This window comes from Aedes albopictus, chromosome 3, assembly GCF_035046485.1.
Source record: "Aedes albopictus strain Foshan chromosome 3, AalbF5, whole genome shotgun sequence".
Taxonomy (NCBI): Eukaryota; Metazoa; Arthropoda; class Insecta; order Diptera; family Culicidae; genus Aedes; species Aedes albopictus.
Window position 1 is genome coordinate 102755009 of NC_085138.1, and position 19079 is coordinate 102774087.

The 19079-nt window shown below is 39.7% G+C and overlaps 1 protein-coding gene across 6 annotated transcripts in view; it reads left to right on the top strand.

Moving 5' to 3' along the window:
• LOC109410886 (protein winged eye) overlaps positions 1-19079 on the top strand; it is a 281971-nt gene that overhangs the window by 22342 nt on the left and 240550 nt on the right. For 2 of the 6 annotated variants that reach the window (XM_062859802.1, XM_062859804.1), the window contains exon 1: positions 16688-17480. The exons of 1 other annotated variant lie outside the window; for it this stretch is intronic. The gene's annotated coding sequence lies outside the window, so the exon portion shown is untranslated. Of the gene's footprint in view, positions 1-16686; positions 17481-19079 lie in introns of those variants that run through there. 3 more of the 6 variants (XM_062859806.1, XM_062859807.1, XM_062859805.1) reach the window with 2 other exon arrangements.

Below are 19079 nucleotides of genomic sequence, written 5' to 3' on the forward strand. Positions count from 1 at the left end.
CGGTACCACTTAGAATAAAGTGACCAGATATATTTTGCACTAATGCGGGACACAATTTTAATAATATCAAAATACAGGTTGCAGGCGTAACAATTTTAAAAGTTTAAATTATTGTTCAATTTTCTAAAAATGATGAAATTTTTAAGAATTTGATTGACATGTTCATCAAATATAGATAATGCAAAACAAAGCCCCAAATTTTGAAAATAAAACACAATATTGCAATACAACGACTATACATTTGAAACAATAAGTTTTAAATTTAAGGTGTCCAAAACATTAACATAAAGATATTAAAAAATGATGCCCCTGCGCCTGAAAAGTTCATAAGGATGTTTTAAAAATAAGCTTGTTAAAATCCCAACATGGTTGACTTTCGTACCTGCTCACGATTTCAGGCACACAAATCTCGCGAAAAACAAGGGAAAAATAAAAATTACACTGTCATCAGACGTTTACTTTTTGAGACTTGTACATGTTGAACTCGGATCCCAAGTCGTTTATTCTGATATTATTATTGTTTAGAGATCCATATTTTTTTTATTACCATCTTTTTTGGTTTTCAAGAGAATTCTTTCGAAATGTTCAAATATTTTGTCATAAAAAATATCTGTTAAAACATTAAAAAAATGCTATAGAAAATTTAAGAAAGAATTTTCGCCAAAATTGTAACTTTTTTAGAAATCCCTTGATCATTTCTAAAAAATCCATCTGTTGACGGGAATTCTGAAGAAACTTTAAAAATGCATAAAAATCCCTGCAAAAGAATAGCTAGTGAAAACTTTGAAGCGAAAAATCATGAGAAATCTTTTCAGGCATTCCTAGATGAATAGCTGAAAGAAACCCATAAAAATAGGGAAAATCCTGTGTGATTTTCAAACTACCTTGCTTAAGAAAATCTTGAAGGGAATGCAGCAAGTAAATTTCAAAAGTTTCAACAATGTGTTCGAAAATTTTCCTTGAGAGGTTACTAAGGCATTTTTCAGTATTTCGCTGGAAGATTCGTATCTAACGCAATTGCACTTTGTTCACTGGAATTTTTCAGGCATTACTCAAAAATTTCTCAAAATAATTTTTCAAGAATTCATTTAGATTACCCGATTACAATTCATGCTCGCTTTAAAAGTTCTACCATTTTTTCCACGCATGCAGCAGTCTTTGGCATGCTTCTCTTGAGATTTTATCTGACGGGATCTGTATTACTCAAAAAATCACCCTATGGATTGCTGTAGTGTGGGTATATATGTATCGATATTACTGGGAATACTTTTTGGAATATGTTTTTGAAAAAAAAAAACAAAAGATGAACGAGTTATGGCAAAAAGTCTTCAAATTCACTTGCAGAGAATTTACAAGAATCAAGCAATATGCGTGAAGAATTAGCATTAAGTTAAAACTCACGAATTAAAAGAAATAGAAAAAAAATCAAGCAAAATGAGCCACGTTGATTCATTACTAAAAGTTATTTGTTCATTTTTTTCTGAAGTTTGCATTTAAAAAGAACAGAAGCAGTTCAACATATTAGTCAGATATATCTGTCAAGAAAAAAAGTATTGTAGCGATTGTCGAAATGCGGGACATTTCCGGGACACTTTTCAATGCGGGACGACTATCTTCAATCCGGGACTGTCCCGCACAATCCGGGACGTCTGGTCACTTTAACTTAGAACAAAACTCAGTGTATATTGGTCCCTTTTGGACTGACTAGTTGTCGTATCCTATCCTAGGCCAAACGTAGCCAGGGCCGCTTTCGACCGTTGGAGGATTGCGTCAATCTTGTCTTACGAGTCAGTGATTAGCCACAAATCTCTGTGCTTTGGTGATGGACGGGAAGGGGGCAATTCTCATAACAGCGGCCCTGGATTGTACCACCTACTAATGTGTGCGATTTGCTTAATGCTAATGCATATATGAGCTGTGAGGTCTCCAGGCCCAAATTATAAACCGCAGACATCAGTTGATGAAAACCTGCCGCTTCTGTGTGGTCTCTGCTGTCTCGCACCACCATTGCGTAAATAACTACTGTACAGCAGTAGACGTCAAGGACTACATTCCAGTACATGTTGGACGATCCGAAATGTCCCAAAAGTATATAATATTATTAGTCATTCTCCAAGTATGTCTGGTAACCATAGTTGAACCTGTAAAGTTACTTTGTAAAGCGGATATGACTATTGTTAAGAGTGTAGACTCTTCCGCTCTTCGAAGTAGTTTGGTTGGTTTGGAATACCCCAAAAGAACTCTGAAATGATTCACGCAATTTTAAATAAATCATATATAATAGTTGGATAAGCGATGTTGAAGTGCATAGCGAAAATTACTAATGTGACGGATGTAGATGTCAAGAACTTAACTCCAGGGTAGTTTGGATGATCTTGAATGTACATGATAATATTCTGTAGTCTTCAAACGCAAATAGGTCCAGTAATTATAGATAATTATGTAACGTTGCTCTGTATTCTTTATTACACACAACACGGAATCTAACCTCCAAAACGTTTGACAGTTCTCCGATCACTTGACAGTCCGATAGTCCGTAAAGAAGAAGATATGTTTTGTCTTGCTCTGGTTGTGTGTGTGATCTGTCAAGTAACCTGAAAATGACAAACAATTTGGAGGTTAGGTTTCGTGGTATAATAAAGAATAGCGGATGTGACTACTAGTACGAGTATAGATCCGAGATTCTAAATTCCAAGTTAGTTTGGATGAACTTCTTGTTGTTCAGGATATTCTACGATGTTATTGATGGCTTGGACTAAATTACTCATATTTTTCTCTGATAGATGGGTAAATTCGTAATACCTTTGAGGAACACATAGCTTATTTTTACCTGTTTTTTTTTTCACTGTGCATCAGCATCGATTGTACGTACCAACGCTGACGCTGTTGGGAGGCCGGAATTTTTCCATCGCCGCGCTGGTTTGGGTGAAAATAGATTACCACCAGCGTCCTTATGCCCTGCTCTGCCGCCAAGTCTGTCGCTCACAGAGAACGCGGGAACCATCGTCGTCATCGTCGTCATCATCATCATCAGCCGGCAGGCAGCATCTGATTCCTCCAGCCGGTGTGTGTGTTCGGTGTTCAGCATCCCAGCATCCTGGTGGTGGACCAAGTTCAATACACTGACAAAATAGATTAGGCCAAATCCTAGGGATGTGTGTTGGCTGCGAATTACATTCGCTCAGTTTAGTCCTGGAAGTCGTAGGGAACCGGGGACGACGCAGTTGTGCGGCGAGGCAAAGCGAGAGGATGTAATTTTGTGCAATTTCGCCCCCTCGATTGTTGTATTGTGCTGGCTTGCTTAGTACGTTGAGACGTGGTAGCTCTCTGGCTTGATTCCCGCCTTGGGAGGGATCTTTTGTCATTAGCGACGACGACGACAACCAACCGACCGACACAGGACCGACCGGGCTTCATTAGCGAAGCTGAGAAGTTGCGGGCTTTGCTGAATAGAACGGTGCCAATGGCAACGAAAGTGAGGAGCGGAGAAATTGCGTCTGCTTCTGATGGGATTCTTATTAATGTGGGAGCAGAACTAGATGGTGAAAGTTATGGACTTGGTCACGGAAATAAATGCGATTAATTGTGGGCACATATAGTTCTGCTTTCTGAGATTGGTGGGACAGAGTCAGACAGAAAGCGTTGGGATATACACGTGACTGTATCATAAATGAACGTAAACATTACAAGAGTGAATCACAAATTTGACTCAATTGGTCGCTCATATGAGCTCACGTTGATCGCAACTTATTATATTTGAAAATTCTTCCACTGATAACAGTAGTTTACAAAATAAAACGAAAGTCGTGAACTTCTGTCAACGACCAAAATTTTTGAAGTACAATTTAGCACTGATTTCGAAACCGTGCTTCAAAAAAAATTTGAGTAGAGTCGTTTTTAAGTTTTAGCTTAATATCGAGTTTTACAACTTTAAAAAATATGGAATTTACTAAAATTCAAATATCTGCGTTTTGTTCAACCAATTTCAAATATTTTTCCATAAATTGAAAGCTGAATACAATACCATTCGATCATCTGAAAGCAGGTTTTGCGTCAGATTGATGAAATTCAAGATATTGGCGAGTTTTAGGGACGATCTCCTTAAATTTTAGCTAAATTTCCAAAAATATATGAAGAAATGTGTTTTTTTTAAGTAAAAAAAAAAATCCAAAAATTCTTTCTCGACGTTTATTTAACATATCATATGTAGGCGAGTTACAGTAAAAAATTCAGCTCAATCGGAGCATCGATTACGGAGAATGAGATGTGTGAAGTGAGTGACGTTGCTTAAAAATAGAACAAAAATCGTTTTCAAATTCTAGGGGCAAGACACTGTGCCAACGAGAGCAACTCTGAGAGATTCTGAGTTTCTGTTTTTATCGATGCTCGACTAAATTTGTTGAAAGACATCCCCAAAACTGCAATTTTTATTCAGTACATGCAACACTTTGCAGTTTGACATTGGTACCAGATTACACTCTGGCATGAAAGGGAGAAATTCTGAGGAACTGTGAGGAATTCTGAACATTATCTCGAACACAGATTTGCTCTCGTTAGATCTGTCTTGCCCCTAGTTCAAATCATCAACCTTGTATGGAAAGTCGAAAAAAATTCCGCTCTACTGTATTTTTTTTCCTTCGCGTTTTCGAACTCAGGGCATGATCATCAGCTTACCGAGTTCAAAAATGCTGTAAACTAGTGAAATCTTTTTCTTTCCTATTAAAACACAACTCCTTCCCATGACAATCGTGGAGATTCAGAGGTATTCTACCATCATTGTATTATTGACCGAAGCGGCGCCATTATTCGGCATCATCGTTTCCAAAGGGTGTAACTACATTTGCAACCAATACCTTCTCACAGAGCTGTAGATCGTATTTCATTCATCTCATGCAATTCGCATCCATTAAACGAAATAGGCGGATTACATCTTTCTATTTGTGCTAGTGGACGGCTCCGGAAGGATGAGATACGATTCATAGCTTTGTGAGAACGCACTGGTTGCAAAAGCAGTAACGCTCATTTGAAATGTTGAAACATCAGGAGAATATGAATAAATATGGCTATCACAATGGCCAAGTCGGCCAACCCTTACTCAAGTTTTCCAGAGCACTAATCTTGAGAATTTGTAAACAAAAACGCCTGATTTTGTGCTGAACCAGGATAGCCAATTCAATGCTTCGTCCGTCAAATTTGCGCAAATTTGTATGTAAAATTGAAATTACATTTCTTGATCTAGGGCATAGGTTCCCAAACTTTCAGGTCACGCGACCCCCTTTTGTCAGCAAACGCTGTTTTCGCGACCCCCCATAGAAATTCCATCATTTGTTGTCTGTTACAGTAAACATATTTTACTGTCCCTCGCGACCCCCTGGATGAAGGCCGGTGACCCCCCTGGGGGGTCGCGACCCACAGTTTGGGAAACCATGATCTAGGGTATTTTATCCAACAGTGCACCCTTAACCTATAGTGGACCCCTAGCAATTATTCTCAAATTTCCCGCTCAAATCTGCTTCTTCCGGTAAACTTCCACCGGGAGACCATGGCTCATGTCCCTAGACAGCAGTTCCATGCGATGAAACTAGTCTGGAAAGCGTTGATTTGATTATTTGAACAAATTTGTAAATGAAAATAAGTCTGGGGGTCCACTATAGGTTAAATCTAACATGGTAAGAGAATACGATCTACCCAATAGTGGATCCCAACAATCCCCGCGGCAAGCTAAAAAAATTGAAATCGGTCAAACGGTGAAAAAGTTATAAAACCCTAAAATCAAAATTTTTTGTAAAAAGAAGAAAAAAATAAATTAAATCTTTAAAAACTCATATTTTACGTGACTTTGGAAAAAAAAAACATAATGTTCTACGAGTTTATTCGAAATTTAATTTGTGAGAAATTCATAAAAAAAGATTGAAAATCAGTTGAAAATTGAGAAAGTTATGGCACTTGAAGTGAAAACACCTTTTTATTACTCGAAAATTCAACTTTGAGGTGTTTGCGCGACCTCTAAATCTCAATATTTTTGAATTAAACTCAGAGGTTTCTCTTTTTGTGTCATTTGAATCCAGAAGAGCTTACGAATTCCAGGTTTCAACAACTTTTGAAAAATATGCCGCAGCCTAATGCTAATGTTATATTTCTGGAGCAACATTTGAAAAGGGCTCAAGAGGTCTTGTGTCTTTTTTTCTAAAACGCTCCGTTGGGATAACCATTTTAGTTTGTGTGAATAAGCTAATGGGGGCTTGGGAGCGATGTGTGAAGTCATTGTTTATCAATGCTTGTATGCCCTTTTCAAATGTTGCTCCAGATTTGATCAATTCTAGCACAATTTCCAAGTAATACAAAGTAGTTTTCATTGTGGAACCCATCTTTTTTTGTAGAACTTTTGATGTAAATGAAGTATACACCTCCGTCGTGGTAAAACAAAGCGGACTGTGGTCTCCCAAGGCATCCTGTTTTTATTTTTCTTCAACGTCAAATGACAAATATGCCACACATAGCACAGAAATCCCTAAGGCCCCCACAGATAGACAGACAAACAGCCTGAACTAAACGCTTCTCACTTCGTCGGATTCGGAGGAGGAAAAGTCCATCAACACAATGCAATGGCATTAGAGCAGCCAACGCAGCAGCGTTGCGCTGTATTGCAGCTAATTTACTGGGTAGAAAACTAGTGTAAACAAACCGATGTTGCCCTCCAGGGAGATCAGAGCCAAAGCAGCAAGCAACAGCAGCTGTTTGTTAAATTCCAATTCGTTTTTGTTTTGTTTTGGGTTGGGCTTGGGTTTCAAAAACCTTCGAGTAGTACATAGTTTAGATGTTTTGGGATACGGAAGAAACATATGAAACTCGATTGAACTATAAAACCTAAAGTTTGAAGAGGTATATTGTTCATTGTACAATTTCTAGGATTACTCACTTATGCAGTGATGCCGATTTATCGTTAAGATAAATGATAGATTTTTGGAGCATCAATTGGTTAGACCGAAAAAAAAAATCAAAAATGTTTCAAAAAAAACTATCAAACTTGTGATTGATGAATAATGATGATGCACCATAGGCGCAAACTTAGGGGGGGGGGGGCAAGCATGGTTTTGCCCCCTCCCCCAATATTTGACGATTTTTCGATTTTCTCATACAAAAAATCAGAAAACCAGGCTTGGTCCCCCCAATAATTTGAGCAAGTTCGCGCGTCTGTGATGTACTGAATGATGGATGTGATAATCCTTCAAAAGAATTTCAGTTGAATTTTTAATAGATTCCAAAGAAAACTTAATTACATTGGGACAGGATTCTTTTGAACGAATTTCAGTAGTTAAAACACAGAGAACAGACATCCAAGTCCAGTCTTGAAACTGTGTAAGGAATTTAACGGCCATTTGAAATCGGCAACACAAGTGGCAACATCGTGGCGCTGCGATCGATTAATTTCCCACACTATTTTTATTCACCACTTGAAATGTTTCAATTCACCACTGACTATGGCAATATGGTGTTTGGTGGCGTTAGGGTTTTCATCGTGTATTGGTTTGCAACCTTACTCAAGTGAAGATTCAAATCCTTACACAACATTCTGAATGAAATTTGTTCTAGCCTGGATGTCTGTTCTCTGTGGTGGAACTATTGGGTCTCCAGTTAGCCTAGTGGTTAAGGCTATGAAGAAGCCACAAAGACGAAGTGGAACTATTAATTCTTTTACCACAGAGAACAGACGTCCAAGTCCAGTTCCGAAACTGTGTAAGGAATTTAACGGTCATTTGAAATCGGCAACACAAGTGGCAATACCGTGGCGCTGCAATCGGTTAATTTCTCATACTAATTTAATTCATCACTTGAAATGTTTCAATTCACCACTGACTGTGGCAATATGGTGTTTGGTGGCGTTAGTGTTTACATCGTGTATTGGTTTGCAACCTTACTCAAGTAAAGATTCAAATCCTTACACAACTTTCTGAATGAAATTTGTTTTAGCTTGCATGTCTGTTCTCTGTGCTTTTACTTCTTCTACTTGTCATAATTTCCCTTCTGGAGCACAGTCTTCTAACAGCTTATAGTAAATGTGGTCTACAGAAAACAGTAAACGGCAACAGAAGCGGAACCGAATAGCGCAGCATGAATCATAAAACCTAGCTTTAGCTGTCATCGAATGTGAATGAACCAGTTGACAGTATGTTAAAAACTGGCTCCGTTTACCTGTCTTTACGTTTTGATGGAGTCTTTGGGGACAAATCCCTAGAAGCATCTCTAAAAAAATCCTAAGAGGAATCACTGGGAAATACTTGGTGAAATTTCGGGTGAAGTTTCTGCATCCATGGATTCATCATTGGAATAAATCATGAAAAAAAAAAACCTGTGGAATTAAAGGACGAAACTCTACAGAAACTTCAGATGGAATTTCGTAAATTATTTCTGTGGCTAACTCTAGAGGAGTTCCCGGATAAATGCCATGATTTCTGAAGAATTTCAATTTTATTCTCAAGAGAAATCTCTAGATGGATCCCACAGGAATTCATTGAAAAAATCATAGAAGGAATTCCTATACTGCAATCTCTGAAGAAATCCGTGCACGGGTTCCAGATGAAATTCCTCGAGATGGCAACAAAGCAATTTCTGAAAAAAAAAATAATAATTGGTCTGGGAAACTATCTGGAACAACTCTTGGAGGAATCCACGCAGAAATAGTTTGAGAAGTTCTAGCATGAATTCCAGGCGAATACCGTGCAATAATCTCTAGAAACCCCTGCAGATATTTCGGAAGAAATCACAAGCGAAATATCTGAAGCAATACCAAGAGGAAACCCTATGAGAGTCCCAAGAGAAAACCCAGGGAAATTCCTAAATACATTCTTTGCGTAATTCTTGGAGAAATAAGGCGTTCATATAGATTTTTTAAAGAAATCTTTCGAGAGATCCCCAGAGGATGGGATCAATTATTTGCAATCAGTTACATTCATTGGACTTTAACTCTCTTCAGAAATATCCTATCAAAATACAATGGAACTCTTTTTCATAATTGTTTTACCTGAGACAGTAGCAAATGAGAGTAACTTTTGCAAGTAAATGATCTCATCGCTGGAGATCCTCGGAGAAATCTCTGGATAAAGCTCCGATAGAACATCTGGATGAATCCCAGCAGGAATTCCTGCAATAATCCCCATGAAAATGCCCAGATGAATGCCTATATATATCCATAGTGTAATTTTAGAAGGAGTTATTCCCACAGAAATCTTTGGATAAATCCTTTGATGATTTCCTATAGAAATTGTAGGAAAAAGTTTCACTAGATTGCCAAAGAATTGCTGGAGGAATCCTTCTGAGGAGGGAAATATTTGAAGGGGTTCTTATAGATATCTCTTGCAGAATTCCTGGGAAAATTCTTAGAGAAAAACCAGCAGAAATATCTGGATGATTCCCAAGCATAGATTCCTGAAGGATTTGCAGCACGAATTTCTGGAGGAGCTCCAGCAGGAATTCCCAAAGGAATCTGAAGAAGAATTCCTAAAAGAATCCCTAGAAAAATTCCAGATTATTCAACGAAGCAATTCCAGGATGAATTATTGGAGAAATCCCTACATACATTTTGGGATACATCTGCAAAGTAGCTTCTCTAGAATTTCTTGGAAAAAATATAGAAGGTATACCAGCAAGAATTTCCGCAGGTATCACAAGAAGAATTCCTGGAATAAATGTTGTGGATATATCTGAAGATAGAAATCCACGGAAGACTTCCTAGAGGTATTGCTGAAAGACTTACCTTACCTTACCGGTCAGGCTAAGGCCGGGGTGGCCTCTGCTGTACATAGTAGCCGCCTCCACTCCACTCGGTCCATGGCTGTTTGTCGCCAGTTCCGCACTCTGCGTAGGGTCCGCAGATCGTCCTCCACTTGGTCGATCCACCTAGCTCGCTGCGCTCCACGTCTTCTTGTACCGGTCGGATGACTCTCGAGAACCATTTTAGTCGGGTTGCTATCCGACATCCTGATGACGTGACCCGCCCACCGTAGCCTCCCGATTTTCGCGGTATGGACGATGGTTGGTTCTCTCAGCAGCTGATGCAGCTCGTGGTTCATTCGCCTTCTCCAAGTCCCGTCTTCCATCTGCACTCCGCCGTAGATGGTACGCAACACCTTCCGTTCGAAAACTCCAAGGGCGCGTTGGTCCTCTGCACGAAGGGTCCATGTTTCGTGCCCATAGAGGACGACCGGTCTAATCAGCGTTTTGTAGATGGTTAACTTCGTGTTACGGCGAACTTTATTCGATCGTAGAGTTCTGCGGAGTCCAAAGTACGAACGATTTCCTGCCACAATGCGCCTCTGAATTTCTCTGCTGGTGTCGTTGTCGGCGGTCACCAGTGAGCCCAAGTACACGAATTCTTCAACCGCCTCGATTTCATCACCGTCGATATGAATTCGGGGTGGCGGGCGCGGTGATTCCTCCCTAGAGCCCTTTGCCATCATGTACCTTGTCTTCGACACATTAATGACTAATCCGATTCGCCTGGCTTCACTCTTTAGTCGGATGTACGTTTCCGCCATCGTCTCAAATTTACGAGCAATAATATCAATATCATCGGCGAAACCAAGCAGCTGAACGGACCTCGTGAAAATCGTCCCACTCCCACTATTGCTGAAAGAACACAGCTGAAATATTTGGATGAATTGAAAAAGAAATTCCTGAAAATATCACAGTAAGAATTTCTGGGGAGGAATTGAACCTGAAGGGTTTATTGAATTCCTGGAGGGTTTCCAAAAAGGGTCTTTCGTAAAACACGTACATACGTTTAAAAATTCCATACACAAATTCAAATTATTATCAAAAGTCTACGAGGGGGAGCGTAATCTGAGATATTCAAAATTTTATCTTTGATTATCATTGATCTACGGTTTATGACCGGCCTAAACAGGAATCACAGTCGAAGACATGAACTTGGAATTCCTCCAGTAATTTTTGCAGAAAATCTTTCAGAAATCGGCTAAAATTCTTTCTGAAACTGTTGGATACTGTTTATGAGCTGGAATTTTCATCACGAGAAATAAATCCGAAAATCTATTTAACAACTTCCATTATAACATCTCATGACGGGCTTGGTGGTCTAGTGGCTACCGCTTCTGATTCGTATGCAGAAGGTCATGGGTTCAATCCCTGGCCCGTCCTTTTCATCCTACTTTGTATCTTTCTATCCACTTTCTCTCGCTCTCTCTTCTCTACATATACAACTCATGTATATTCATATGTTCATAGCCATCGCTAGAACCAGAAACGAATTGAAAAAAGTCGTTTCCCTCCCTTCCAACTTCCACTCACAGCACAGTGTATATATAACGCCTATAAGTTATGCAACCAAAGCGTGCTGTGCCGCTTGACCTTTTTCACCTTATTCACCACACAATCTATCACGAACACTATAAATAACCCTATCCATGGATCGCATCACCGACCCAACGGTGACTCCCAGATCTCCCATCCTTTCCGTCTAACAAATACCCCAGTCCGTGCGGGTTGTGGGGACGCAGAGTGCTCTCGGTCTCTAGTAGCAACAACCAGTACACTCTAACATTCCTTTACCTTCCCAACTGACTTTAAGGACTTGGCCGGCGCCGTTATTGATCAAATATGCATGAGCTGCTAAAATTTCACTTTGAGAATAAGTGGAATGTCCCAGCCCCTTATTCAGTTGGATCTCAGTGCAACTGGTACCAGTTCAGATCAATCATGGAGGAGCAACCATTGACATGTATAGTCAGAATTGATCGTGATCGATCGTTTTTAACAACTTCCATTATAACATCTCCAGGAAGCTTTCCGGGAATTCTCTTCGCAAATTACAGATTTCTTCAGAAAATTTTAAAGATCTACAAAAAATAACAAAGAAGCTCAAGAAGAAGCTTCAATATTTTTTTACAAAAAATAAATTCTTCGGTAGATATTGAACGAAATTCTCCCAAAGCTGCGATTAGCACTTTTTCCATGTTTTTTCAATAATCAATTGAAACAGTTGTGCTAAAAAAAGCATAGCATTGCGCTTTTTTATACCTCTTTATAGTAATCTGAAATATGTTTGATTTTTTTTTTTGTATTTTTATAATTTCTACTTGTTTCTGCTCATATTTTATCGTTTTGCTAATCATCAACAACAGTTAACACTGATCCTCCATAAGAAATGTACTTATCACTACCTATCATGATCGATTTCTGTCAAGTTTTCATCCCGAAACTATTCCAAGGCCTGCAATGTACTCTGAAGTTTATGTTACTAATCCAGCATACTAAACCTAATTTCATAAAAAGCTAAATGATAGAAGAGCATACCTTACGGTACACTGAAACCGCCATTTTGGTAGTAGGTCGGGACTTCAGAGGTGCTTCAGGAGTTTTAGCGTGCTTCATAAACTCTCAGATTGGTTTTTTAGAAGGTCTCAGACGGTTTTTAGAAAACATACTTCACTTGCTCTCAGGTGACTTTCACGAAGGTTTCAGATGTGTTTCAGATCATTTCAAGGCGTTTCTGGAAGTTTCATGAGTTTTAGAGGGCTTAAAAGCTCTCTCGAGAGCCTTTAAAGGCGTCTCAAGGCGTTTTAATGCTTGTCAGAGCGTTTCAAGAGGTTTTGGAGGGCTGTTGGGAACTTTGCAAGATCTCAGTTGAGCTTCAGGGAGATTTCAGAGGCATTTTAAAGCATCTTATCGGCGTTCCAGGTGGTTTCAGTAGGGCTTCAAGACGATCCAGGCCGATAACGTTTGTAGATCCTAGGACCTATACTCAAGAAAGTTATTGGAGACTCTCAAACAGACATTGATAACACAACTTGTGCATTTTCAGCTATAATTTTCGGTATATGCAGCAGTTTCCATCATTTCCCTATAAGACCTTTATCCACGCTGTTGGGGGAAAATAAGCAAATGGCACTTTGTCCCACCTTGGCACAAGTGTCCCAAATAAAATATTGCGTGCCTCTCGAGCGGGTCTTCAAATACCTGATAACACTACTACGGCCGGACGGACTTTGTACTTAGTTTTTGTGATATAAACCGCAAGTCTTCACAGTCTCCTCCGTAAAAGGTATGAACGCCTCTTCTACGGCCCGAAGATCGACCCCTTTGAGTCGATTTCGTCAGCTAAGCCCAGGACGATATGCGACCGAGATTTATCGAGAATCTACCGCAGAGTTAACATCGGATCCGTTGTTGATCAACCCCTCACGAAAACCCGCCTGATATTCGCCGACGAGGAAGTCCTCAATAGGCCTCAGCCTGGTGAACAGAATACCAGACAAACTCTTGTACGCTGATTTGAGAAATGTTTTTCATTTGTAGTTTCCATTCGTTCTTGTAGAGAGAGTAAATAAGACCATTCAACTAACTAGCAGACAGTTCTTTCTCTTCCTATATCTTCAATATAATACTATGTAAGAGTTGAAACAGCTGCTCACGACGGTGCTTGAGAAGCTCGGACGGGAGATCGTCCTTTCCAGCAGGCTTGTTGTTCTTCAGCCTTCTAATGACTGCCTTGACCTCGTCTAGAGTAAACGTTCCACAGTATGTGCGTCGTCTTCGATTCGATTCCGATTCGAATCGATTCGATTCCGATTCGTGGTGACTTGTCAGTCTTGGCAAAAAACAAAACACTATTATTTTATTTTGTCCGACGTTTCGGTTCGTTTGGGACCTTCTTCCATTCCAACCGTTCAACAATATCTCGACGTGCTCTCTCCATCTGGCAGCCACCATTGTTTTGCCTGTCAGCGAATTTCCATCACGGTCGTTGCACATGACAGAAAAAGGAGCTGTCTTTCGCCGCACGCCATTGACAGTTTCATAAAACCTCCGCATATCGTTTGGTTCCATAGTCTCTTGCGCCTGATCAATCAAAGTATCCTCAAGCTTCCTTTTTTGCGGTGGATTTGTTTTCCGGCTACTCTTGCATTCCTATTTCACTTCCTGATCTGCCGAGTCCCCAACAGCAGTATCCGGTTACGTGTATAGTGTATACTATATAGAAAATAAATCGGAAAGATCTCACCAAGTTCCTTGTCGTCTGATGATCACACCCATGCTGCTGATAGCGCGTCCCATTTTTTGTTCACTTTTCGTTCGCTGTTTACATTCCGCGAAGAATAACTCACTCCCGCCATAAGGATTAGTGACAGTTAAACACACAAACACTAGTGCCGTGTCTCTTGAATCGTTGTATAAATGTGTGATCGGCCAAAGGAGTTTCCGTGCTTTCAATATAGTTACCAACTTCATAAAACGTGTTAGGAAGCTAAGTACGAATCTCCCTGAGACAGCCATAAGTAACCACGGGGACGGCAACCCATTTTTTCACTATGGAGTTTGACAGGTTGGATTGTGCCTCCTTACGTGGAGCATAAATTTATGCTCCAGCCAAAATATTCACCAACACAGTCGTGAAATTTGATTGTTTACCTTTTTACTAGGGATATCGGTGCAAAACGCTTACATCACAATAGATTTCATAAAAGTTTTGATCATGAAAAAGCGGCATTAATTGATAATTTTCAATTTCAGAGTGTCGATGTTTTGGTAAAGTTCCTACAGAGAGTGGGAATCACTTGTGAAAAGAGACACAGTAGCACCTCTTTTCGCAAATTTTGTTCGCAAAAGTGCGTTTTTCCTTATTTTCTCCCGCTGCTGTATTGAGTGAATGTTGGTATTAGTGAGCACTGGTTGCGCATGATAAGCGGCAACAAAAGTAACATTATCGAACAACATCTTCAAACAAACCACTATCCGAGATCCCTACGGCATTGCCTCATCAATCATAGAGTGTTGCCAGCGAGTAGAGCCAACACTACCAACAATGATGAGGTCATCTACAAACCCATGGTACACGTTGAGCCTGTTTACGCAGACTAAGGATCGCATCCCACCGGAACTTCGCAGTAATGTGATATACAGGATCCCCTGTGAAAATTGCGATGCCACCAGCTACGTTGGCCTCACAACAACTAGTTTGAAGAAGAGACTGGGACACCATGAGAGCGACATAAACAAACTAGACAAACTTATGAATGACATCAACGAAAACAACAACGTCTAGAGCTACATCAGCTATGGACTCGGCCGCCTTAAGGAGAGAACCGCTTCGCTCTCCTTGTTTTAGAAGTGTGCCATATCATCAACACCGAAAAAACAGTAAACAAACGAAGCGACTGTGATAGTTTAAGTACAACATATGCAGGAATTTTACATACACTAAAGACAAAAATCAAAACAAATCATGTAGATAGACTGACAAGTAATAATCTGACGAACACTACTGACAATGACAATGACACCCAGTAGACATTTCAACTCACTAAACTTGCATTCAATATTTAACCCACTTCTATAGAATAGTATTACAAAATGACGGTTGAAAACGTAAAATAGTTTGAATAGTTAGAAACAAGGCAAAGCAGTGAACCGTTGCCAAGTTTTTTCCGTTTTGTCCAGTAAAATAGTTAGTGAATGTTATTTTTTGGATATTGTGAAATGTCTAATGAGTCCGTTTTGAAAATAATTTTAGGAAATTGATGTACACCAAAAGCCTGACGAAAATTATCAAAAACAATCCACCAGACAAAGAACTTAACTTTTCTGTAAGCAAAGGTGATTATATGTATCTTTGTTATTGTAATTCAGTCCAATTCTATTATAAAACCCTTGAAGAAGATTGAATATACAATCGAAACGTCGGGCGTAGAAAACATGCTGTAGTTCTGGCCACTCTAAAGACTGAATGCCGAAAAAGTCTCCTGGTACAAACTCATAGCAGTCGAAAGCATCCAAGTAGATGCCATATAAGTGACTGTTACACTGAAATAAATTTTGTTGTGGAAACTACCGATTCCATAGTAAAATTACTAACCGTACCTATGATTCTCAACCGACAACAATTTCCAGTTAATTCAACTAAAACACTCTCAACTTAACTAGCAGTCCAGTTAAAATTTCCAAAAATAATCTTAATTTAACAAATGAGCATTGTATTTTTAACCATACTGTGTAAAATGCGTGTCCAGGAAAAAATAACAATGTTTTGTTGTTGAGACGACTACGCTTTTAGTTGAATTTACTACAATGCATTGTAATTTCAAGCATATTTCAGTTACTTTAACAGATTTTGTTGTCGGTTGAGAATCATAGGTACGGTTAGTAATTTTACTATGGAATCGGTAGTTTCCACAACAAAATTTATTTCAGTGTATCCATATGTCAGTGTGATTGAATGGAGTAAACTACCTTTTTAGTAATCTTTTCTGCATCAGACTATTCACGACTTCGAAGTTGCAGAATGTGCGTGAAGTTTTACGTGAGAAAAAACGGGAGGGAAATATTTTTTGCTTTTTTTTCACGCACATTCTGACAGTTCCTTACGAAATTTTTCATTAGTGCGTCAAAGAGTTGGAATCTCTTTCAACTTCGTAGTCGCGAATAGGTTACTGCTATGACATTTGATGTTTGATGTTCGTTAGTAAAGAAACAGTGCTCCCAGTCTTATTTATAACTTTGCATAGACAGAATTGTTTGAAATTAGTGAGATAGTCGGAAAAAGGTGGATAAAGCACCCGAAAACAATAACGAAGCCCTTGTCTATTCACTTCAATCTTCCAAATCTTCGTTCGACGTTAATGGTGACGGTACATGTTTAATCCAATATTAATTTAAAAATTTTCTCCTACTCTCTTGATTGGGAAACGTTTTTTTTTTCAGGCTAACTTTGAGGAAAAACTGATACCGTTTGATTACAACATTAATGGAATAGTGTCACCAAGAAAAAAGAAGAAACACATAAGAAAATCGTCACACTAGGCTCTGAAGAACCCTACTCAAAGGTGAAGAAGATTCGGAATGAAAAGTGAGCGAAGAGCAGCAACAAGATTCGCAGTAATAAATTCGGCAGTGTAAGCAGTGAGTGCCGGTATAAATCAAAACGTGCGCTTGAGAAAAAATCTGTAGGAAGAAAACGAAAAACCGAGGAGGAAGATTTTTGTTGGTTGTGGCCGAAGGAAGAGAACGGGAGAAAAACGTCCGAAGGACGATACAAAAATTGATATTTATTACGAGTGTGTCCACCGAGCAGAGTTGGGAACGGAGGAAGATATCGGTACTTGAGAGTGAGGGGAAGAAGCGAGATATGAAGTACACGTATATGCACATACAAATGTGGAAGTGAAGTGAACCTACGGAAGAAGGTTAGAAACCAGTAGAAGCGACATCGTAACGGGAGGGAAAGGTATATCAGTGCTCCCCGGCATTGGAGTGTTTAGTGAAGTGACGAAGTGTTTCGATAAAATATTGCAAGGCCAATTTCAGTTGCGCCAGACAAGTGAGGTTTCTGCTGATTTGGGGTGTGGGAGTTGGAAGAAGCCAAGTTTTTCCCACTATGATTGGATATAGTTGTATTGCAGACGCCTTACGAAATCCACCAATCACCAGTAGCAGTAGTCGTCGCCGCCGCCAACGCAGAATTAGTGACGGTAAGCAAGCAACTAAGCAGCATTGACGATACATAGTGTTCTCGATTATGTCTAGGCAGTGCAACCTTCGTGTCGTCGTCGCGCGAAGGTTAACGGTGGTTCTAAGCTCGTCGGAGGGGGAGGGAAGCGATAAAGATAAAATAAATATGATTAATTGAATACCATAAATCATTGGAAATGGTGTATGTAAACGGATATCCCTGGGTGTGCAAAACAAGGAGGTGTAGTCGAAACTTTTGGCTGCGATCGAATTGAGGAAGGAGCGGAGTAAAAGGCGCCGTTTTAAGAATAACTTGAAATCGCTCTTTAGAAGTATTGAGATCAGTTATGAAGTAATACAATGTCTTTTTCAAATTATTCTGGAAACGAAATCTTACTTCACGTTTCATAAAAAACAAGTAATTTTTAATTTTTAATGATTTTGCGAAAATCTCATAAAAAAAAGTTGCCTAGTGCTCAAAGTTTTTTGGGTTATCATAAAGCGCAAACACTTGACGAGTTTTTGAAACTCTCAAGAACTCAATTTCGCATTTCATATCAAGTGTGAGCACCGCATATTCTAAAGATTAGAAGTAAGTCGCATTTTGCTGCGGTTCTTCTTACTTTGAAGAAACATGGATAAACTTGAATGAATGCGTCCATCGAAGCCGGGCAGGCCGCAAGTAAACAGGCATCCATAAGCCCATCGCAAACAATGACCCGACGCCCAGCAGAGCGAGATGGCTTAGGTTTAGGCTAGTTAGTGGCGTCTTTCTTTATCCCATCAGTATCAGTATAGATATTTTTATTTTTACTCCGCGCAATGTTTGTGGTTATTATTTTCTCTCTATGTTTTCTATTTACCTTTGCGCTGGATGGATGTTTGAGGAATTTTGAGTTTGCTGATAAGAAGGCGGCAGTCGTTCGACGGCAACTAACTTAGCAAAAAAACGACGACGACGCCAGCAACGTTGACGAGCCGAGTGGGCTTTACTGGGATTAGGCGGGTGAGATTATCTTTCGTTTGAGGAGTTGGTCCTAATGGGAATCTGAGCAGAGCGATAACGGTTATGATTGATCTCTCTGGTGTGATAAGGTTTTCGGAGGTTTTTGGTCATTCAAAACGGCAAGAACTTTGGAAGCATTCGCCTGTTTGTCTTCTGGGAGTCATCATTCACTTTTCCATAATTATCTTCTTTTTAGGTTATTGTACTATTCATTCGCCTTCTCTAAGTCCCGTCTTCCATCCACCGTAGATGGTACGCAGTACATTCCGTTCGAAAACTCCAAGGACGCGTTGGTCCTCTGCACGTAGAGTCCATGTTTCGTGCCCATAGAGAACTATCGGTCTAATCAGCGTTTTGACATCGTGTGACGGCGAACTTTGTTCGATCGTAGAGTTCTGCGAAGTCCAAAGTAAGCTCGATTTACTGCCATAATGTGCCTCTGAACTACTCTGCTGGTATCGTTGTCGGCGGTAACCAGTTAGCCCAAGTACATGAATTCTTCAACCGCCTCGATTTCATCACCGTCGATAGAAATTCGGGATGGCGGGCGCTGTGATTCTTCCCTGGAGCTCTTTGCCATCATGTACTTTGTCTTCGACACATTAATGACTAG